The sequence below is a fragment of the Bradysia coprophila genome, unplaced genomic scaffold, assembly GCF_014529535.1.
Source record: "Bradysia coprophila strain Holo2 unplaced genomic scaffold, BU_Bcop_v1 contig_350, whole genome shotgun sequence".
Taxonomy (NCBI): domain Eukaryota; kingdom Metazoa; phylum Arthropoda; class Insecta; order Diptera; family Sciaridae; genus Bradysia; species Bradysia coprophila.
This window is the reverse complement of record NW_023503608.1, coordinates 4,731,815-4,756,565: the sequence shown is the minus strand read 5'-3', so window position 1 is coordinate 4,756,565 and position 24,751 is coordinate 4,731,815. Positions and strand designations below refer to the sequence as shown.

The window sequence follows — 24,751 nt, the reverse complement described above, 5'->3', positions numbered from 1 at the left end:
TTTAATTTTTAATTTCAATGATTTTAGCCGTATAATATCCATTGTCATTCCGCCTGTTGCATTTTTCTTTTAGAACATCTTTAGTGCCACTGTCTTGGTCACTGTGCAAAACATGCTGAAGGCAAATTAAATTATGCTGTGGAGACACCGCAAAAATCTATATAAAGTCGGAGCATTATAATTTGATCGATTCTACTCATTTAATTCATTTTTAAATCATTGTAGTTTTCGAAGAAATCATTTCGAAAACATTACAGTATAAAAGCTTAGACACGTGCATTTGAACGGATTACCCGCAGGTATACCGCGAGTAAACAGCTCTAATGCGCATGTGTAAGCTTTTATACTGTAATGTTTTCGAAATGATTTCTTCGAAAACTACAATTATTTAAAAATGAATAAAAATCGATCAAATTATAATGCTTCGACTTTAAGTTCAGTCTGCACAAAATCAAAACATATCCACCTTGGGAGCTTTTGATGAATGACAATTTTACGCATGGGACGTACATTCTCATAGAACATTTCCGAAGCAAAGTCTTTTTACTTCTCATTACTAATATGAATTGCTTAAGTCTATGCTAAAAAAAACACGGACGGATGAATGCGACCATTATCAGTTTTCAATATTCTGATTCAGACTATTTTCATAATAGTAAACAACTGGATTTAATAGCTTCGCTTTAGCAGAGGAAAGTCGAATCTCTGTCAATTTTTAGAAGAACCTGGCCACATTCAATGTTGCATTAAGAGAAAGGGTGGTGAGTTTTCATTGTGAATTACAAATGAAATCTGTAATTTCAATTGGTTCCCCATAGATATGCTGATATCAGAGAAATGATAACAGATGGCGTTGCTGCCGCACCATCTGTTATTATCTATAAAATGAAAAAAAAAATGTTCGATGCATTAGTCGTTTGAATCGGTCGGACGAGGCCTCACAATCGAGACAAGGTTATTTGAATTATCCAACTATTTATGTTTCTTTTCGGTTCACACAGAGCTACTAATCGGAAGTAAAAGAAATAATTTAATGCCATTCATATATCGTAACAGTTTTTCTCTCATTCTCTGTATACAAAATAGTTTATGCATGACCCTAAAATGGATACATTAATTAATGATTTATTGATGGTAAACACACAAGCGTACTATTGGGGTGTGTTTATGTCTCAATTCGTTAACAATGTTTTGGTTTCTTGTTCTTTCTTATACACCAGATCACCGTGTTAATACACAAATAAAATCTTTTTTCCTGCTTTGTATATTATTGATTCAGTTTTATTGTATACAAATTTCAGTACACATTTTCGTATCTGAACAAATATCAACAATTCCAATACACCATACCATATATAAAGACAACTTTAAAAGTAATAATGTAAATAAATTCGATAGTTTTAAATGCTTGAGTAAATATTTGATTGGTGGCACATGACGGTGTGTATTTTCCAGGCGAAGTTAATTAATCAATTTTGAATTCGTCACATTTAAGTAGTTTCTTCAAAGAAACGCGCTATATTTCACAAATGATTTTTTTTCTAATGATATTAGAGTTCAACTTTCTGTTCAAATTGACTAGCAATTAATTATGTTTCGATGAAACGATTTTGTGATAAGTATTTTGAGTGTCGTGTTATCGCATGAATTCCAAAATATTTAAATATTCATATTTAAATGTGGTAAAGAGGCCTGGGTGTGACACTCTAAAACTGTGTATGTTATATATTGAGACAAAGCTCTTTCAGACGGCAAGTGGTGAAGCAAACGCATCATTAGTAGACTTGTCGAATCTATTACTTCATTTTTTGTAAGTAATTTTTACAGGTTTTTTTACAAAATCTGTTACTTCATTAGGTTTAATTTAAAAAGTGCGTCAACATTTGAGTTTTTTCAAAGATTTCGCTTTAATCTTTTGGCTAGTGTTTTCACCATAGTCATAAAAAAAGTTCCAATCAAATACCAGAAAACCTACATCTAGTACGTTTCGCGGGTAATACAGATTTTTCGAGTCTGTTCAGTGCTTGCGACGTATCTGTTGCTGGTGTTTTCTCTCGCAATGCCGAATTGCAATGTGAAAACAACCAGAAATGTCTAAGGTTTGTTCCAAGGTCGTTTCGAAATGTCAAATTTCATCCACAGAAGGCAACTTAACCTCAACTTTCAAGTTGACGAAATGTTTAACGAAAAATTTACAAAGAAATTTGTTGACGTTTAGGTTATGTTCATCTCTGTGGATGAAATCGTCGGCGTTCGTGTTGTCAAAGTTCGGGTTTACAGTTGGAACAAACCGTCAAATGTAATTGCTTTTTGATTAAATCACCGGTTTTGTTGACTGTGAACGGTTGTGGATTGGAAATTTTCGGAATTTCTTTTTTTTTTTGGGTCATTGATGACAAGACGTTTGCGAAATATATTGTCACGGATGATGGCAGTGAAAGTGAAAAGGAAAATGTGGCCACGGTCCCAACCCGACATTCTAACGTTTCTCGTGATACCCGACTCTTATGTTAATTACTGCAGGCAACAACGAAGAACTGATTGACAAGGACGTACATGGCAAATTATGGCTTGATTTGTCTTCGCGATTGAATGACGTTAGTCCTCCAGAGCACACTGTTGTCGAATGGAAGAAAATTTGGTCGTCGCATAAATCATACAAAAATCGAAAAGTATCGCACTCAGCGCCAGTCCGTATTGACAAACGGCGGAAAAGACCTCGTGAAGGTAATTTGTGTTTTGGCTAGATCCGTCACCGACACGCGCGTTTCTTGTACCATTTAAGAGATCGAGTCCGAAAGCTGAAAAAATATCCGTTTCTAAACGTGTCGAACAAACGACATTTTTGCCAAATCGTTAGAGGGGCATGGAAATAAAGCTGTGTCCTTGTAACCTAGTTACCAGGCAGTTGAAATTACCGGGAAATTAGTTCTCTTGTGTTTGATTACCGGGAAGAAAACATTATTTCCATGCCCCTCGTAAGCCATATACGAATTCTGGATGTCTCACGTGGCTAACTTTTGAGCTCGTAAAACATCTGTTTTGCTCAATTATCCTTATTAACTTGTCTCTCAAAGCTATAGCTACCATCAAATTATATTCTTATTCTGTAAATTGCCAGTGTTTTAGATCAATCGGTACAGAGCATTGGCGACTCTGATGTTGACGAAGGAGAGGCATCCTGTGGTGCAATAGATGTGATGTCAACCCCGTCCGAACTAACAAAACAAATTGACCTAATCATCCAGAATCAGAAGAAAAGTTTAACAAAATTAGAAGTAATTCTAGAAACATTGAAAAGCGTGTAAGAAGCGTTTACAAACAAAGCTTCGACAAGCTAAATAATCTCACAAAAGTGAGCTCAAAGCGACCTATTAGAAATAATTTTTGGTTTCTCAACTCAGTGACAAAATAGTACATTTCGTACATACCTAGGACTAAAAGTCTTTTTTAGCGAATTCGATTCACGACCTCGCCTTCGTCTGAGGACTTTTAGTCCTAGGTACGAAATGTACTATTTTATATAAATTCTGTTGTTTTTTAAATTGTCCATTAAAATGACCGACGCTAATTTCGGTATTTGCATTACCCGCAGTTAGTTTTTATTACATTCTATCCCTTCTAATAAATTGTGTCTCATTGGATCTCAATCAACTTCTTGTATACAAGATGATTTTTAAGTTTAATGTACTGAAGCATAGATAAAATTTGATGCTTTGATGGCTACAACTCCTTGACTTTTGTAATGAATGGAGCAGGAGCATCTTAGTTAAAAAAATATATTTTCTGAACAAAACAAATCCATTTTAATTAAACATGTGATGATTCGATAATGCCACTCAAGACCTCTCCATCATCAGACGACAGACAAAAGCGATCTCATTTTTTTTAAGGCACCCCACCTTTATTTTATTGACAAGCGAAAAAAAGACTGCTAACAGTGGCGCAGCCAGTAAAAAATCGATCTTTTCAAAAAAAAAAATTTTACAACAAATAAAAGTCATCTACTCTATTAGCTCCTAATGTTCCCAAAATGCATGTCGCGTTCCCTCTTTGAATGGCAATTGAAATTTTCTGTAATAAATAATCTGTTGAAAGTGGTTCTCCTGAAGCAGCCTTCATGATTGATCCCAATTTTTGAACAAATTTAATAGTTTCTGGCCCCATACAACCTAAAGTTTCGAAAGCTAACGGAGTGAACAAATAATTTTCTTTCAAATGATTGTAATGATTATGTTTAAATCTTTCCGCCTTATCCGCAATTGACCGTTTTTTCTTGCTAGATTCCTTAATGTATGAAGGCACTAATGTATCCCTAATTGTTACGTTCCACAGAATAGCTTTTCCATGACTCCAAGGAATTAAGGTCATACCATCCGGCCTTTTACCATCATCTCTACATATTCCTGGTGGTTGTATAATATTTGGATTTAAATTTAAATCTTTGCGCTGGGTGGTATTTGTGTTATTCTCATCGCTACATTTCTTTGAACTTTCCGTGGAATTGCCTCTATATCTTCCTTCCACAAAAACACATTCCCCAACTTTATGATTCAAGGTTTGTTGTTGGTTAAATAAATTTCTGATGATAATTTCATTCTCATTTGATTTGAAATTGCTACTTCACCACAGACAAGTTACCAAAACGTTGTTGGCTCGTCGTCCCTGCTTATTGCAGTCCAGAAAATAATATATAGAAAAAAAAACATTTGTATTATGTTTCTATCCCATCCAGCAAATGTTATATGCCGAGACCAAGGGAATATAATTTATCGATTTAAAATTGGCTGATCAAAATACCAAAAAAAATTGCGCTTAACTTACATAAAATGAAATATCCGACCAAAAAAAATAGATAAGTATTTATAGCCAATATTCGTGAAATATTGCAAAAAATCTCTTTTCTTCTACCCAGATAGAATAAATAAAACATTTATTTAAGGAATTTTTAGGTGTTGAAATATCTTCGGATCTTTTTTTTTCTCTTCCAACCATAATAGACCAATAAATCTTGATTTTTTTCCCTTTTATATTTCTTTTACACAATACCTTGTCTGGTTATGCTCTTGATGTGTTCAAATTAATACTCGAGGCAAAGATAGCGTTATATATTACTCAACCCACACCGAACTCATTATAGAAATACGACGAGAAGAATAACAAAAAAAACTTGTGTGTGGTGTGAATGCCTGCAACTAACTACTACTACAACTTTTGTTCTATGAATAACCCCAATATTCAACTTCACGCTAATTAAATTCTTTGTCATGTTAAAGAGTGTTTCTTAAATTAAAATTAAAGATTGAAATAAGAAAGAAAATACAACCAATAGCTGTAGCAACAACAACAAACAACATTGCATCGCTTTCACACATTTCGTTATTATTATTCTCTTCAGATGTTATTATCGTGTTTGAAGTTCATTTCAAAAATTATTAATTTAAATTCCAGCAGCCGAAAATAAGAAACTGGTAGAATAACATACCTAATATGCTCAAATCACATATTTTGTTTCGTTTTATTTTTTTAATTAATTTTATAGCATAAAATTCGTCGTTATGATAAATTTTATTGTATTTGAATTTATAATAAAATGCGTAAAGCGATAGAGAATCGAATGTGTAGAATGTGTATATACCTTACCTGACACAAACTTGTTTTGTTATTCCTTCTTTTCGTCTTCGTCTTTTCCTGCCACTATTCCACAACTTGTATATATTAGACGTCGAAGAGTGTAAGACGTAATGTGTGAGTTCGAATGTTATTTGTACGATGATTCGGTGGCGGCGGCATTTTTTCTGTTTAGTTGTAAATACACCAAATGAATGGTTGGAGGAAAAAATAAAATAAAATTCGGAATTAATATATAACAAGCAGACAGAAGGCATCTTCTTGAAAAGGTAAATATTTTAATGCGTACGTACGTAGATGATAATCTGGTAATGGAATGTCAATTTTGAATACATAATTTCAATGATGTTTTAATAATCTAAATGTAAGTGCGCGTCTGTATACGAAAAAAGAGGGACCATCTGCAACAGACATATCTTTCTCCGATGCACTGAAAGTCTGATATGTGATGGGAATCACGATACTGTTTTTTTATCGTCAATTTAATGCGATTAGATTAGATAAAACCTCTGGATTCTCTGTCAGTGAAATTAGATGTTTCTTAAAATCGTTTTTTTACGATCATTGAGCGCATCTCAATCACACTCTCCGAGCCCAGAAATCAAATTGAACCAGGTCTCATTATTAGGATTTTTTTCTTAAAATTTTTTCGGAATGTTCTCCGAGTTTTCAGGTTTTTCGGAGTTCACAGAATTTAGTTATTAAAATTCTCACCATGACAGGGGATTTTTTTTGAACTTTTTAAAAACCTTCAAAATTATCGGAATTTTTAGATTTTTTTGGAATGACACACTCGGTAAAATAGATAGTTTACAGAATTTATTAAGCGACGTGGTAAATTTTTAGATGAAAAAGGTGGTAGTGAAAAATTGATTTTTACAAATATTTTTCATTCTGTGGACGTAATCGGTCTAAAATCTATTTAACCCTCAACCCTTGGTAATCCTTGGTAGGTTCCAATGAGCCCAATTTCATTCGGACCGCTACCAGAGGCGGATCTAACATATTCGAGGTCAGTTTTGACATTTTAGAACTGGGACTTTTCCATTCAAAATCAATTAGTCAAATGATTTAAATTTCTTAGTCCAAGGCGAAGCCGATGTCAGTAAAAGCAAAGGGTGTCATTTCCATCATTGAAATGTGAGGCATTTTACTGAACAACGAGAGGTAAAGTTTTTCCGCCGTAATTAATGTTCAACTTTACGTTATTGAGTAAATCGAAATTTCCGTTCAGCTTAATAAAATACCACACAATTTATCGTTTCCACACAAAATAATTAATTATAAAAATGTAAACAAGAATTTCAAGATTAATTTAAATTCACTTTACCAAAACCTCATAAATAAACGAATATAACCGAAAAAAAGAGAGTACAAAATGCAGTTTGGTTTCGCCTAATGAATTCCTATTTGTTGAAAGAAATTCTTTTCAAACCAAACAAAAAATTATTTAACATTTTTAACAAAACGTTCGAAATTAACGCATTTTATCGCGATCCTAATTAACCATCATTACCATGACAGTTTTTTTTTCGATCAATCCGATTTATCAACATGGGCATGTCGCAATGATCACACAATTAGTTCCACTTCTTTTAATATACGTACATTTTGACTAAATGGCTATTTGGTTCCAATAGCTGTGGTTCATTAATTAAAAGTTTTAATGACGGAAGCAAGGGAATTGATTGAAAAAAAAGGTTTCGGAAAATCAACGTCCATATTGTTTCCAGAACAATTATTCTTTTCAATTCAGTAAATTTTTTTCGGTTCGTGATTCATTGCTGTACTAAAGTTCAGTACTTCTTAGACCTACTAAGCTTACTAATGAGTAGTGTATCCTCATTTAACGACGATTATAGTGGACGTCAGTGAAATTTAGACATATCTTCAGCTGAGATAATTGACACCAAAATGACGGTGAATCTCACAGAGATTTCCTTGAATGTGTACTTTGAACATGAATGTCGTAATTCGTCGGGCTGTACGCCAATTGAGGGTCAGTTCCTTTGTGATTGCCCTTTACCTGGTTGGCCTAGCGTAATCTAGGATGCATAGCGATTGAAATACATCGCTCACTGGGTATAGCGGAGTCGGATCTTCAGCTGATGTTCATCTACTCCACTCATGCTTACAAAAGTACTAAATCGTCTATATACAGTCTACCATGCACGTGCTGCAGCTGAATCGAATTCATATCTAATAATTCCCTAACATCACATGTAACGCAAAATTAACTAATGGACCAGGGAGTAGTAGAACTTTTGAATTTATACGAAGCCGATTGGTATCACCTTGAAAACGTGATTTTTCTAATTGTTACCTACTGGTTCGCTTAAGAGTTCTACGCTCTGCCACGTTATCTCAAAAAATGTCTACTATCGTCCCATAAAAAATGTTTTCGATGAAAGTAAAAACAAAGGCGCAATTGGTGATACGTTTCATGTTTCTTATGTCTCTTATATCATCAAATTTTAACACGTACACAGCGGTGGTACTCAATAAAAAGAACCGTCGTTCAAAATATGTCATAAACCATGCATCTACTTAATTTTTTTGTTCATTTTATTTTATTGATGTTATTTATGGTTGTGTCCATCTTATAATCATAATAAACAACACATCAAACGTTGATACAATGTGTTGTGGCTGTACATAATTGAGTATGCAAATCAAAATATCAAATGGACAGATTGTAGGTGTTTCAATAATTTAATTTGGCAGGTGAGTGAGCATGTTACCATTAAAAGAGTTTCGAATTAAATGACGATTTAAAGAGAGGAAGAAAGTCGATTGTTTAATTTGGCCGAGCACTGTTAATTGGTTGTGGTTGTGAATTCACAACAGAACTTCTTTCTTGATCCAGAATCAGTATTGCGTGACAACAACTCTGGACAATATAAAAAATAAAAAATAAATCACGGTGCACCACACACTTTAAAATTTTGTAAAATTTCATGTTTGAATTATTTCAAACAAAGTTCGCTTTAGTCTGCAAAGAGAGCTTCTAAAAAATGTATATGTTAAAAATACGCATGATCAACATTTTCCCCAACAAAATATTCGTTGCCAATAAAGCTTCTCACCAAATCAACACATTTATTTCCCCAATACAATCAAGCGAAAGCTCCAGGACACAAAACAAAATGTGCAACGAATGATAAACTATACGAAATTTTACTCATTCGATTCTCTCGCACCTCATTCTCCCAAAACTTCAACGGTACGGAGAAAAAGAAAAAAAAAGAAAACGAAACACCAGATATTTGATTTCTGCGACTGACTCAAATACTCAAGATGTGTGTTCCCTCTGCCGGTATAACATCACACACAGTCATTTCTCATTACGTTAGTACATCGGCGGACTTTATTGACGTCGGATCGCACACGTTCCATTCGTTTTGTATCGTCTGAGGAAAAAATTCAAATTCGATTTTCTCGAAGGAATCCTTGAAAAAAAAGTGAAGTTTCGTTTTGAAGCGGAGTGTTGTTTTTTTTCGGCGCTCGTTCTATTCTTGTGCGGTTATTATTGACGAATTGTTGGATATTTTTTTTGTGAATTGTGGTACTTGCCATTCCATCAACTAATTCAATATACCACCGATGACAATGTTAACAAATGTGCTATTGTAATGCACCGACCTATGTGTGAAAGGAATGGTGAAAAGGACTTTTCGGCATGAGATTTTTTTTTGGTGTAATGAGAGTTCTGTGCGTAAGAATTTCTTAGGATAGTGAGTGCTATACAATTTATGGATGATGTGGAAATCGGCATACGGATTATTTAATCATACCTGTGCTTCTGTCTGATCTTTTTATTTTACTTGTGAAGATACGAATTGAGAGGAATAAAGAAAGGAAAAAAATTTGTGAAATAATTTTTAACTTCCTTAACAATTCATCAATTGTGAATTTTGTGGAAATATTTGTGACACTGACCTCTTCCAGCTTTGGCCAATTAAAGTTCTATGAAAAGGAAATAGCTAAAACGGAAACGAAATCCGAAACGACGACGAAAGTATGTCCCTCATCTAATTTTATGTTTTGTTGTTTATTGTGTGTGGTTTTTAAGTCTTTTTATTGTTAAGAAAGAACATGTTTTATTCCTAAATCGTTTTATTTATTTGTATACAACGTTTTTTTTCCTTGGGTGGCTATAAATTTTCAATTATAAAAAAGCTTCAGTTCGGATTAGGTTCTTTTCTAATATTTTTTCTTCTTCTGTTCTTCTGACAAAAGCATCCATGGTGTACGCTCGGAAAGGTTTTTTTTTCTTTCTTTTGATTTATTACGATGATCGTAACGAAGAAAGCGAATCATAAAAATGTTCCAAATTATTACATAATAATGTGGCCCATTAAATGGGAGGTCTCATTTGTCTTGATTATACGAAAATCTCTATGGCATTTTCGTTTTCTGATTCGGTGCAAAGTTAAGTAAAAAGCATTTAGGTTGCATTAGGATATTTCGTTGGAAATAATTATCGCGTTAGTTGTTATGGATTATTTCTTTTATGACAAATTAGTCGGTTTATGCTTTACGGAGCAAAATGACGTCAATTTAACGCTAAAAATGTCTCCTACTGATAAGAAGTCGTACGTACGGAATATTTAAAATCTTACGGCCGACAATTACACATTTTTATGGATCATAATTTTAGTTAATTTGGTTAGCATTTTTTCTTTGTTTATGTTTTGTTTTCATACGTAACTCAATTAGCATAATTAAGATCGAGTTTTAGAACTGAGAATTAATTTGGGCAAAACTGTGTTGTCGCTTTACGTTGGCTTGAAGTAGAAACCGGTTACAACGAAACAACAAAAATGAAACTCGTAAAAGAATCATTCTAGTACACGTAGAAGGAAATACCGTTGAATAGAAATAGTGTCGCAAAGTCGAATCTTTTTACACGGAGATTCCTTGTCTAAACAACTCACTTGTGTTGATATTAAAAAAAAAAAATTAATTGACCTTAGGAATTGACTGCCCTGTATGCGAGTGGAGACTTTCGTTTTTAAATTTGTGAATTTAATCTGAAGTAAACTGTGGAATGTAGATGTGTCGCGAAAGAATCTGCTACTTCTTTTGTTCAACATACCGACTAGAGTTTCATTAAAAATCTTCATTCGTTATTACATCCATTTCGTTATATTAGACCACGTTAACAAGAAGTAATCGCTTATTTAAGCCGTTGCTGTCCGTAACAGATGACTAACTGTTCTGAAAGGCTAGCTGTTATCTTGCGCAGCTTCTGACTATATTGGTTTACGTCGATTGAACGTTTTTCTGGTAAATTATTTTAATTAAAACTTTACTTTCCTCGTGTCATTTTTCTGATCATTAAGAAGCGAGTAGAACGTCAGTGAAATCCTATGTTAAATAATCGAATCAAAAACGAACTTTCTTTACGGATAACCCCAAAATAAAAATTGAGCTGTTAGTCACTCAACTGCATCAACACACACGCCTGCCACTCAATATGTCTGTTTCACACTCTCTGTTTGTAACAGGTTTCGGCGCCAGCAATACGCCGAATTTTCGAAACTACCTCAAACAATAAAAAGTTTTTTTTATTCAATTGACGTGATATAAAATGTGAATAGAAAGGAAATACGAATAAAAAAATCGCGGGGAATAATTTTAAAACAAATGTTCACTCGAAAAGCGGAACAAATTATTCTTTCAATCAATAAAATTCTTCTTTGCAATGTTGCAAACAAATTTCATTATATCATAAGTTTCATTTGTCAAAGTGGCACAAAAGTTGTGCTTTTATATAGGACGTGAAGTATATCAGAAATTTAATTTAGATTTTCATCGGACGCTTTATTTAACAATTTGTTCGATGAAAACTTACAATAAAATCGATGGAATGCAGAATATAAGATAAATACGAAGAAAGTATTGAAATTAAAATTCACTTCGATCGAAAAACAAATCTAAATGTTGAACAGCGTTAACTACCAGTTAAAGAATTATTTTTTTTTCAAAAATTACAACAATCCAAAGTAAGTGGTTTCCTATACTCCAGGTTGGTGTTTGTGTAAATTTCCGAACTGTTGCCAAGGATTACGAAAGTTGTTGAATCTTGTTGCCAATTAATTGAGTGTAATTGCGTCTGTCTCGGTGTCTGCGGTGTTGTTTATAAGATGAATGAGACACGAAATTCTTAAATTAATTTCTTATGAATTTTCTTCTACGGCTGTGTGTTAAAGGAGATATTTGACGTTATTTTCACATAACCTACGAAATATTACTATTTGCTAAAACGAATTGTGTTTCCGATCTAGACTCATCTGTTGGTCGACATTAAAAAAAAACTTTAGACTCTCGATCAAACCCCCAAATGACCGATGTGATCCAAGCCAACTAGTGGAATGTACCATAAATACTACCGACGCATCTATTTCCGTATCTTTGTTTCATAATTATGAAAATAATCGATTCCGTTGAATTTCAATGATGTTTTTACGACGTTATAATAAACTACAACTCAGAACTCATCCAATTAGGATGTATAATAGGGAAACAAATTTGCAAACTGTATAACGTTGCAACTTTTCGAATATCAATTAATGTAAATTATCAATGTAGCGTAGCATATAGAGCGTCGTATATTTATCATGTCCGGAGCGATAGCGGAGGACTTGACGCAGTCTAACTTCCAAAAAAAGATAGAAGAAATTTTTTTGAGACGCGGCAACTATATATAGGCGAGAATTTAAGATTTTTTCCTTTGGCCTGTATCACCACAAATCCTTATCTATCTTATTCGCGCTTCAAATACGAGCAAAACGAGCTATCACTCGACTATGTAACTTTAAAATTGCCGGAGATACATCGTTTTGAAGTTGGTCATTTTGATAGAAAATGCACCAAATTAACGTTTTCCAAACAATCAAAATCTTTCAACTTACTCTGTATGTTTCTATCTGTCTATCTGTCTATCTGTCTATCTGTCTATCTATCGACGGTCGATCTCGGAAACTAGTCAGCCAATCTCCATGAAATTTTGCAGGAACCTCAGGGTGGGCATAAAAATGAAAATGTGATACGCCATTACCCCAGGAAAAACCAGAATTTTGTTTTATTGGCCTCGAAGTGGTTTCTGAGTGTGGTTTTCGAGGGTCGGGAACGCGTTTTCGGCTGTAGCTTAGCTGTATTGAAACCTACAGAGGCGTGTGACCCATCAAATGAAAGGTATTCGTAACACGATTCAAACAAAAAAATTATTAAAAAAATCGGGTCAGATTCGTTTGAGCTAGAGTGATTAGAGTGACCAAATTTTGAGCTACTCGAGCGTAGGATGAAAGGACTAATATTTTTGCGATTATGAGAGATAGAGAGTTACTTTCTTCGGCAAAGTCTCAGAGTTTTACGAGTAGAACAGAGGGGCATATGTGAAAAATGTCGAAAGTTGGAAATGGGTGGGTCAATTATGTTTTTAGAGGTATTTCTTGAATGGTGGCAGATAGAGAATTACTTTCTTCGGCAAAGTCTCAGAGTTTTACGAGTAGAACAGGGAGGCATATGTGAAAAATGTCGAAAGTTGGAAATGGGTGGGTCAATTGGGGTTTTGGAGATATTTCTTGAATGTTGGCAGATAGAGAATTACTTTCTTCGGCAAAGTCTCAGAGTTTTACGAGTAGAACAGAGGGGCATATGTGAAAAATGTCGAAAGTTGGAAATGGGTGGGTCAATTGGGGTTTTGGAGATATTTCTTGAATGTTGGCAGATAGAGAATTACTTTCGTCAAATTTTCGAATTTCGTCAAATTTTCAAATTTCGTCAAATTTTCGAATTTCGTCAAATTTTCAAATTTCGTCAAATTTTCGAATTTCGTCAAATTTTCGAATTTCGTCAAATTTCGTCAAATTTTCGAATTTCGTCAAATTTCGTCGAATTTTCGAATTTCGTCAAATTTCGTCACATTTTCGAATTTCGTCAAATTTTCGATTTTCGTCAAGTTTTCGATTTTCGTCAAGTTTCGTCAAATTTTCAAATTTCGTCAAATTTTCGAATTTCGTCAAATTTCGTCAAATTTTCGTCAAATTTTCGAATTTCGTCAAATTTTCGAATTTCGTCAAATTTCGTTAAATTTTCGAATTTCGTCAAATTTTCGATTTTCGTAAAATTTTTGAATTAAAACTGTAAACTGTTATAAAAAGCAGTGTTGACTACACTTCTAAAACGACTGATATCCCAACAAAAATCTCTTCGAGAAAAGTGTGACGCAGTCTTTGAAATACAATTTCTAAAATGAATGATATCGCTAGAGTTGACGCTTTCAGCTTCGTTACGCAAAAATTAAATTTTACACACAATTTTAGTTCAAACAAGCTGGCTTAGTTTTTCTCATCATCTGCCAAATAATTTTTACCAAAAAAAAATTTGACTGGAAACAACCAAAATTTTACCAAAAAAATCTGCGTCGCATGCGGCAGATAAATTTTCTTGCTGTTCCTGAACATTTGCCACTTTGCGACGCAGATTTTTTTGGTAAAATTTTGGTTGTTTCCAGTCAAATTTTTTTTTGGTAAAAATTATTTGGCAGATGATGAGAAAAACTAAGCCAGCTTGTTTGAACTAAAATTGTGTGTAAAATTTAATTTTTGCGTAACGAAGCTGAAAGCGTCAACTCTAGCGATATCATTCATTTTAGAAATTGTATTTCAAAGACTGCGTCACACTTTTCTCGAAGAGATTTTTGTTGGGATTGCAATAGTAGCACACAAAGTTTCCATTCTTTTTCGGTTATTTGTATAAGAAGAAAGTTTAAAAAGTTTTTAATAAGTTTTATGTGTCCAGTGATAGGGTTCGAAAGAAAACTTCCGCAAGAACTTCGAAAGAGTGTGCACTATACAGCTAGTTTAATTACATAAACTTGATGATCGTTGAAATTACGCTGTCATCCCTTTCACGATGTTTAAAGTCGTTGAGAGAAATTATGATTCGTTAATTATCAATTGACCTAAATGAAGAAGGGTGGGATACTCAAGTGAAGTATATGTTTAGCCTCTTCACCACACCAAAATTACGAAAATTGTAAATTTCGCTTCCAAAATGAGAGAAGAATATTGTAAAATGCAACTCTCAGTTATCCATTGAATGCTTGGTCTGCAAACGTCCAAGACTGATTTTCGTTAACCTTTGTCTCTTTGTCATCCAAACAACTGTATGACCTGAAACGCAGGCGAATGTATCGGGATACAATTATGAAATCTGTTGCTTCTTCTGTTTACTTGCTTAGTATTTGATATTTGATACAACATTCGTTATTTGACAAACATTTTGCTATACTGGAGAACGCTTGTTACTCCTTCCTTCCTTCTCCTTCGTTCCAGAACTCGAGTTTTTGCACTTACTGTTCAAAGTTCGAAAACTAAATTCAACCTTAGGCGAATTATTCGAATTGGTGGTATATCGTTCGTCTAAGAATTCAACTCAATGTCGATTTCTTTTTATTAAACATTTCGTTGTAATGTGACGATACAAATCACATCTGAGAAACCCTCTGTGTATCAAAAACCAAACTGAATACATGAGGAACAAGTCTACAGCTCATATACATTTTGATTAATTATCTGTTGGAAGGTCGACTACAAGGCCAACGTGTAGCAGAAATTTTTTATGGATAAGATTTGGGTTGTTTATTATGGAGTCGATCTAGCTTTTCGGGTTCTGTATTTTGCTCTTTATTAGTGACAAAGATTGATTTTTAAAAGTTAATTGATATTGAATCAATTCAAAGTAAGTATATTGGATAGGTGGAAAAAGCAGATAGTCACTCAAAATTAAAATGCCTCTGCGGATTTCAGAGTTGTTACCGGTTCCCGCAACCTAGTAAATTTTAGCGATTTGATTTCGTGCCAGAAAATATCCTCATCAAAAGAGTAAATTAAATTCATAAATTTTTCTTATTTAAATCTTGTCTCATTTGTATCATTTATTAAAAAAAAGAAGATTATTACACGCATAGCATTAGCCACAGTCTGTATAACATAGCAAAATTGCGTCGTTAAACAAGATTTGCATTCGATTAAAAAAGTTGCTGATCGAGAAAAGTGCAACCATATTAAAAATAACGATGCATCCACCTGAATGGTTTGACAGTTTGACTCATTTTTCATTTTTTGACAATAGTATTTTACATAACAGAGTAGAGCGTGAATTTTCTTGAGCCGAGGCGAAGCCGAGGTCAATAAACACACGAAACGAGACTTTCAATTTTTATCCTGAGTTATTTAATGGATTTTACCTCTTAAGTGCGGCGAAAGTGAATTTTTATTTTGCGGACCCCCTGCGAAAAATGATTTTTCACAGCACATAGGAGGTAAAAAGATTTACGTAGTTTATCGCTTAGCTAAAATAAATTTACAAATTTTTCAGTGCTGCTTTTCGACACTCACCGGCATAAATCTGCGCCGGATGAACCATAAAAATTTGTTCTTTGTATAGCTTCTCACCTGTAAGCTTCGGCTTGATACAACAAATTCCCCGCAATACTCCTTTCCATTCCTTATAATTAACGTCTCAGAGAAAAATATCATTAGAGGTTGCATTGTTAGACTTTCTGGTTCAACATTTTTTTTTTCGTGATGTTTTCTCCCCCCGACTCAACCATAAATTAATCGTCATTTTAACTACATAAATATTCATTTTGTTTTTATTGTCTGCTTTATATCATTAGGCTTTACCTTCCGAAATGTCTCATTAGTTGGAAAGTATCCCCTATGCGTGGGTTTCGTTTTCTTGTGTGTGTCTCTATCCTTTTATATTGAATAAACGTGCACAATGAATAATGTTCATATAAAGTTTATTATTTTACGTTTTCGTTTATTAAGGACAATGAGAAAAAAAAAGAATTTCGTTCGTATTCTCTTAAACGTAACCCAACTCGTTGTTTTGTAACCCAAATATTGTTTTTGTATATCTTAGAATTTCTGCTACACAGCACAATAAAGCATAATCAAAGAAATTATAAGAATGGATATAATAAGGTCATGCTACTACTCAAGAGGGTGCTTTTTTTGTTGTATAGTCACATTTCGTAACATGTTTTGGATCGGCAAAAAAGCTAGCTGCCACTCCACACACACATATAATACATACACACATAATGCTTCAATAAATTTTTATGTTTTTATTATATGAAAATAATAATATAATAAAAACAAAATGATGAAAAAGAAATTCGAAAAGAAACATAGACCGAGTTGTATCATACACGAAAAAAAAAATGTTTGTTATACAAAGAAGAGCGCAACAAATTCGAAACAAATTAATTTCCGTTTTTCATTTCAGTGTTTTTTTCTTTAAAAATTACAATGCGAAATTTTTTTACGTCTTTTTGAACATGCGACGCTTACGTTTTCCTTTTTCCTTTTTTTTTTTTTGATTAAATATCAAATCAATGTCATGTCTTTTTAATATTCGAATTCTTTCATTACATTCAATTTTTGCTCTGGTTTAATATTCTATGTCTTCCTACTTCAAAATGTCTACACTCGTGTCTTCGTAAGTTTTATGATTTTTCTTAAAGCATTGCCAGGTGTTTCAAGACTTTGAATATCATTCTCAAAGCAATGGTTTTCCGTCGTCGAAAATTGTATCGGTATGCTCATTTAGGAGCTGTATACACAAATTATGTACGGTTTTTTTAGTGATTTGGGGTCTAAGGGTCTAACTTATCATATGAAAAAAATTTTAAAATAATTTTGAAGAAACGGCTAGTTGTAATAATCTACTAGGTCTGGCTAGTGCTCCATTATATAGGAAATTATACAACTAAATTTCAGTCTAAGTTTGCTTCAGCTGATATTACAAACGAAACTGGTTATGAGTGTTTATACAGATCTGACATGAAGCCTCGCATGAAGCAAATTTCGGCTGGATTGACATATCTTGTATGTCTGATAAAAATGTTGAAGTGATAGATTTAGAAATTTTTTAGATTTTAGGCCTGCCGTCTCTGAAAGGTCGAGAATTCAGTTTAGAAAGTAAGGCCAATTCACGGAATGAAATCCAGTCCCATTTGCATTCTAGAAAATGATCGTAAAACTACACATGCTTCAGAACCACTTTGAGTAAATATTTGAGAATTGGTATTCTGACTGCGTGATTGCATCCATCGCCTTCGACTTGTTACGAACGTAAGACTCGCCAAAATAAAAAAATATGCCAAACCAGTACGTAACTGTACTATTAATTTTCCAGTTTTATATCACCTTATAATTAAAAGCTAAAATAACAATCACTCGCACTTTCTTAACATTAGTCGCTTATTGTACAAACAGCTCATCCCACTCAACCTTTCTTTTCAGTTAGTACCATTGCAGACAGTAATGTCAAAAAGCACCAACAATGTTTTTCTCCCTGCCAAAACTTCCATTGTGCTTATTCTAAATGAATGTGACAGTCAGATAGCTTAAATGAAATTACAGATTTTCTATTGGAATTGTAGTTGCGACAGTAACAAACTGCAATGCCAAACTCATAACAAAAGACGCTAAAGTTAACTCAGTTTTCCATTCTACTATTTATAAATAGAAAAACATTTTGTCGGATTCGAATGATTACAATGTGTCGCAAATTCATTTACAAAAAAAACCAGCGCTAAATTTATTTTCTCAACAGTTCCACAGTGACAATATACAACTGGAAATGTAATCGAGATGATTTTCCAATTAGGTTCCTATTGTTTAAGTCCATTTTCAATATTCATCCAATGTTACAACGGTAAAAAGAGCGATTTACAATTAAACACGTTGAAAGCAATTTCATTTGAGCATAAAAAGGTAAAACCATTCATTCGATGAAATAACAAGTGATATTAAGTATAACAAATGGACACTCCATGTTTTGTTTTAATTTTTCAGCAATAGCAATGTGTTAATTGAATAAAAATATTGTTAACACAAACTTATTTGTTTAACATCTCAAGCGAATCGACAATGGTGGTCTTGTGTGAAAAATATTAGCTCTAAACGGCTTGCTGAATAGCCATCTACTATTTGTGTTTCGTAATGTATCTAGGAAGAATAGTAGATTATCGTGTAATAGTAGATTATTGACCAGAAAAAGGCAATGTCCAAACAATGGGTTGTGATTTTCGCCATTTTAAGAAGAAGAAGAATGACGTTTCAGGTCTATGACGCTCAGTAAATACGCAATTTGTGAAACTATTTATGTTCTAGACATGTAGTATACGTTGAATAAATTGGTTTATTGAGTCTATATCTCAATTTCAATAGATCATTGATGTGAAAAATCAAAAAGAAAATGTTGACATTGGCGCTGGCGATCAGTTTCAACGGTCAAACCATGAACTTCCATCACAACCCATTGTGCAAATTATACTGCTCGTGGAGCCTCTTGGAAATGCAAACTATCGCTAATAAGTATCTTCAGATTATAATAGTACATAAATCATTAACAATGTCTTACTCGTTACGTTTTTTGTTGAGGCGGGCGCATTTTGTATTTCAAGTCGAAGGCGAGGACTACATTTCACACATCAAAACAAAAAAATTCCCAGCAAGATAATATGGCATCTCGTTTGATTGCGGCTATAAAATACGAAAAACCGAATTTGAACGAGACAGTAATAACACATTTTCTGGCCACAAATTACGCAAGAAAATTACGCTACTTCCGTGGGTCCTGGACTATTTTTGAGAGATTCATTAGAAAATCGAGAAATTGTTTTTGGTTTGTGTGATTCATACGAATCTTGATTTTTTATCCCTTGTTCTCTAATAGTTATTTATGCAAAAAAGTTGCAAAATGGAGTTGTTTTCGCCACTAGATGTCAATGTATCAAACGAGCGAGGCGCGGTACTTCTTTTTGTAACTAGTGGCACAAAGTAAAACTTCCAGTGCTTAGTGTAACATAATAACTCCGTTGGGAAGCGGAAAAATATACTTCATCCGCGTTCGGTGCGCACACACCTTGTGTGTATGGTGATCAAGTTCACATCCCACGTAAATGATATTGTTTGTTTTTGCTAAATAAGTACTTTAAGTACTAAGCTAAATAAGTAAGATACAGTCTCTCACAAATATGAAGTTAACATATCTTCGAGATCGCTTCTTTTGGTTGTTATACCATATAATCATAATTTCTATTATCGTCACCGTTAATCAGTGTCCGAGTTCACAATTCAAAACAAACGATTAGAACAACAACGGGCAACGGTACAATTAAAGTATATATATAGTCGTACCGATGGGTGGTCCAGAAGTGACTTATGAGTTTAAAATTAAGAACACGATTTGTTATTCTCAGTTGATCAACAGTAGTCCATTTAATTACTTTAATATAAGATATATATTAGGAAAATAAGAATTTCGATTGTGATGCAGAACAACACCATGCCATGTTCTGCGACAAAAATTTATAGAGATGCTTGGAGAAGCGTCTACTAATTTATTAAAATTATGCAAACGAAAAATTCGTGCAGCTCTCGGTAAGAGTTCGTACACAAGTCAAAAAAGTTAAAATAAAACCGATGTTAAACATAATGGTCTTGGCTTAGGTACACCTCTGACAAAATCACAGAGGAAATAGAAAGAAAAATACAAACAACGAAATCCTATTAATCACTCAAAGTGATTTATTTCGTCGAAGTCAATGTGTATATCTATCTCCTAATGTATGTATTTTATGACTTTTTTATTAATTCGTTCCGAAAATACTAAAAAAATCTTCATTTTCACATTTATAATGTGTGATATTTTTATGTAGGCAGATTTATGCTTTAAATATTTTGTATTTAAGACACAATAAAAGGAACAGATAAGCTTATAAAAATGGTAGATAATTCGAACAAAAACATATACGTAAATCAAAGGCAATATAGACGGTGTGTATCACGTTGAATATACGTAGATATCACCGAAATCAACAACAACAACTCCATCAAACCATATAATCAGCGCCAGCACATTTCCGAAAATAAATCTTTCATTTCTCGTAGTAAATTTATGTAAATGCACGTTTTCCGACATCGAGAATTCTTTATGATACGTTTGTTATATATGGCTCTTACATATCACTATCCCATGGATGAGAAAAGAAATATCAGTCGAACCGGCACTTTCTTTCTAATCCATTCATTCACTTCTGATATTAAGGATAGACGATATCCTGGAAAATATTACGATAATATATTCTGGACATAGAAAAATCTGGTAACTTAATCCCAAATCACATTTCTTACATTTTTCCTTAACCCTCACGTTCTATCCATATTCAGTTGGATACGCGTCTATAGCATGATGTTGTATCGTATACATACACACAAAATACGTTTGCATAAATATCCTTAAAAGTCATTTTATATGAGACCATCAAACATACGTTTCCAATGCTTATTACTGCTATTTGTAACGGAAAACCTCACAAGTTATCGGACGATGGAGGAGGATATTATTTGCCATTACAAGACAAACTTATTTGCCACATATTTTGTTCCATCAAACATTCAAATCTAAGAAGTTTATGGCCTGGTTTGATTTGGTGTGAGGGATTTTTTTGAAAGTGGACCAGGCTCCGTCGGAGCTATTTTTTCGCGGCGGTTTGTTCATATGCCCAGATAGCCCTTGGCCCCAATAGTCCAAAACCGCTGTCGTTTAATTTTCATATTTGCGTCTTGGCTGGTGGTGAAGGTGCAAAAGTCGAAAAAAGGGTGTTTTTATACGTGATTTACTGCCGCTATAGACAATGGACACACATGTGTGGCGGCTCGTTGGATAGGTACTGTCCAGGAGAACCGGGGCAAGCATAGATATCTTACATGTTCTGTGCCATTGTTCGAAAATAACAAAAATATTGTGTCAGTCAAAGGCCGTAAATTTTGATGAACTTCAAAAGGTGATCATTCTCGCACCTGGAGAATGTTTATGGTTAGATCATTGGATGCAGCATAATTCGTGTATTTTTCTAAAATCAATATTTTGCTTTCGAGTGAAGGAGGACATTTGCTTTATACCCAAAAAAGTATCCTGAAACCTTTCACTTCTATGGCAATTGAGGTATAATTGTAGAGCTGGGTTAAGCCTCTATCAGGGCAACCACTGATCTGTACAACAACAGTCACCAGGTACAAAATATCACCTAATAAAGCTGATCAAAATTTCCGGCCTTTGACTGATACATACTTTTTGTTATTTTTGAATAGTGCTTGAGTACACATTTGATATCTGTCTTTGCCCCGGGTCTCCTGGACAGTACCTATCCAACGAGCCGCCACACATGTGTGTCCATCGTCTGCAGCGGCAGTAAATCACGTATAAAAAACACCCTTTTTCGACTTTTGCACCTTCACCACCAGCCAAGACGCAAACATGAAAATTAAACGACTGCGGTTTTGGACTATTGGGACCAAGGGCTATCTGGGCATATGAACAAACCGTCGCAAAAAAATAGCTCCGACGGAGCCTGGTCCACTTTCAAAAAAATCCCTCTGTATTTACACAGGGAGAAGTGTGGTTGTAAGATTCACTTCTCGTAAATCCAACGAATTTGCAAGTATTGAACAAAGCTGAATTTTAGTTTTATCTTAAGACTTTAAACAGGAGAAAGTTTATTTTTTACAGAAATTTTCAGATTTTGGTATTTTTATGTTCAAAACTTATTGCCCAATGACTGAAGAAATAGCATCGTAAAATAAAGTTTTCTTTGTTGCTATTGTTGTTGAGGATATTATAACAAACCAAATTGTATACAAAAGCATCTTATAAAACTTTAGCTTTTAAATTTGCGAAATGGGATTATTGAATTTTTAAAACCATCTGCATAAAAATAGTCCGCCAATTAGGTAATACCGCCGAACGAAAATTTATTATCTTCCGATTCTATTCTGCATTTCTGCTAAGTGTGGTGGAAAGTTTTAACGCTTTGAGATTTAATCCATGTGAGATTTATCTGAGATGAAAAAGAATTTTAAGTCAATTTGTGCCATGTGGAGGTTCATAAATTACGTTAAACACAAAAGGGTTACGTAAATTGTTTCCCTTTCTCAGTTCGATAGATAATTTATGTAATAATTTTAATATTGAACAGTACTGCGATCAAAGGATGGCGGTAATGGATTTCCATAATATTACGCACTAGTGCGTGAAAGTGACGTTTGTAACAATGAGTCTCCCACTCATAAATTTTTGTTCCTAACTTGTGCCTGGTATGTAATTTCGCTCAACCTAAACGTCGCGACGCGTCGCCTTGCGCAATGCGCATATTTCCATTATGTCACATGTCATGAACAGAGGTTTTCTTACATAGGTGCTTACAGGAAAACTTAATAACAAGCGACGAAAAAATCGACTTTATTCAATCCTTTTTGCTTTGAATTACTTTAGACGAACATTGAAATGTAAAAAGCTTGCTGTAAAACTGGTAATTTCTCAGAATTCTAGCATAATTACGATATTTAGCTTTGTATCTAATCAATTATGCGTTAAATAAAAAGCCTCAATGGTTTATTGTCCCATTTTGATGCTCAATGTGAGTGAATCCATTTCACTTTTTTGCCTTTCTGTTGCTGTCATCCATTTTTAGCCCCGTACGAAGTACGAAGGGGCTTATAGGATTACGATGCCGTGTGTAATTGATGGAATTCGAAGCAGACGGTAAGGGCAAAGTGTTTGCCTATGTTCATAGATGACGAATCTGCAATAAAAATTTGGTCCGTCTGTCCGTCTGTCCGTCTGTCCGTCTGTCCGTCACGTCGATATCTTGAGTAAATCAAATCCGATTTCAAAAATTTTTTTTTCCCTGAAAGATAGTCAAAATAGTGAGGCTAAGTTCGAAGATGGGCATATTCGGGTCGGCCCTTCGTGAGTTAGGGCCACCTAAGTGATTTAAGGTCTTTTGGTGATATTTATGGCAAAATAAACGATAAATAAATGTAAATGACACGGCAAATGATAGGTATTGTCAATACCAATCCAGGAAAAAAAAAGTTTTTTAAAATCGGGTGAGTGGACCGTGAGTTAGGGCCTTAGAAGTAAAAAGCTACTAGGGCCCTATGTGTATTTTACATAGAACTCAAGTAAATTTAATCCGTTTTTCGTAATTTTTGTTTCATTTGGAAGGTAATCGAACGCCAAATAGAAAGTTGTTGAAAAAAAAATTAAATTTGGGTCCTTGGACTAAGGCCACTACTAGGGCCCTATGTGTATTTTACATTTCGAGTAAATTTCATTCGTTTTTCGTAATTTTTGTGTCATTTGGAAGGTAATCAAAGGCCGAATAGAATGTTGTTGAAAAAAAAATTAAATTTGGGTCCTCGGACTAAGGTCGCTACTAGGGCCATATGCGTATTTTACATACAACTCGAGTAAATTTCATCCGTTTTTCGTAATTTTTGTTTCATTTGGAAGGTAATCAAAGGCCGAATAGAATGTTGTTGAAAAAAAAAAAAATTTGGGTTCTCGGACTAAGGCCGCTACTAGGGCCCTATGCGTATTTTACATACAACTCGAGTAAATTTCATCAGTTTTTCGTAATTTTTGTTTCATTTGAAAGATAATCGAACACCGAATAGAATGTTGTTGAAAAAAAAATTAAATTTGGGTCCTTGGACTAAGGCCGCTACTAGGGCCCTATGTGTATTTTACATATAACTCAAGCAAATTTGATCCGTTTTTCGTAATTTTTGTTTCATTTGGAAGGTAATCAAAGGCCGAATAGAATGTTATTGAAAAAAAATTAAATTTGGGTCCTCGGACTAAGGCCGCTACTAGGGCCCTATGTGTATTTTACATATAACTCGAGCAAATATCATCCTTTTTTCGTATTCTTTGTTTCATTTGGAAGATAATCAAAGGCCGAATAGAATGTAGTTGAAAAAAAAAAATTGGATCCTCGGACTGAGGCCGATACTAGGCCCTATGTGTATTTATACTCAATAAATTAAAATTTTAGGGCTATTCGAAATTTTTGTTTTATTTGAAAGGAACGTCGTACGGGGCTTCGTAATTGCGCTATGCGCAATTTCTAAGATGTACACATTACATAATAATTTTACTTTAACAACTTTAACCGGCGCATAGGCTTACGGTCAAAGTAGGGTGACAGACGCACTAGGGTCACGTACGCAATAGATATACGGGTTTG

At 34.0% G+C, this 24,751-nt stretch overlaps 1 protein-coding gene across 1 annotated transcript in view; it reads left to right on the top strand.

The window, feature by feature from the left end:
- Window positions 1-8,977: 8,977 nt before the first annotated feature.
- Window positions 8,978-24,751, top strand: part of LOC119080356 (hemicentin-1-like) — a 259,563-nt gene continuing 243,789 nt past the window's right edge. The window contains exon 1 of the mRNA XM_037188657.1: window positions 8,978-9,649. The gene's annotated coding sequence lies outside the window, so the exon portion shown is untranslated. The remainder of the gene's footprint in view (window positions 9,650-24,751) is intronic.